This window comes from Symphodus melops, assembly GCF_947650265.1.
Source record: "Symphodus melops genome assembly, chromosome: 1".
NCBI lineage: Eukaryota > Metazoa > Chordata > Actinopteri > Labriformes > Labridae > Symphodus > Symphodus melops.
Window position 1 is genome coordinate 3,617,436 of NC_136691.1, and position 512 is coordinate 3,617,947.

Below are 512 nucleotides of genomic sequence, written 5' to 3' on the forward strand. Positions count from 1 at the left end.
CTAAAACCAGGAAGTGAGTTAGCATTTTAGCGCCGTGGTTCTAACCTCTAAAAGTCAAAGTGGATTTTGAATGTGTTTGTGTTTAGACGCCTGAAATAAGATCTGTGGTTAACACAAGCTGAAGAGATGTTGTTTTGCTAGACGAGCTAAACTATGTTAGCTAAGACCCCACTTGTGACTTTTAAAGTTTTTACGCGACCTTTAAACGGCGGTTGCTAACGAGTAGCTAACTGAAACTACAGTGGTTGTCACAGACATTACACGTCATCACGCCGGGAACTCTCTCCCTAATCCTCCTTACATCCTCTAGTCATGTTTTTCAGCGCTCTTGTAAATATTAGGTTAATAAACAACTTATTAAGCTAACGTTTAGCTAGCTTGTCAAATCCGATGATTAGATCGATGAAGCATAACGGTCGTGACGTCATTACAAACCGACCGCGATGTAGTTCGCTAGAGCATAACGTTAGCTTTTTACTTCTCTCGGCTGCATTAAACATTAATAAATGATC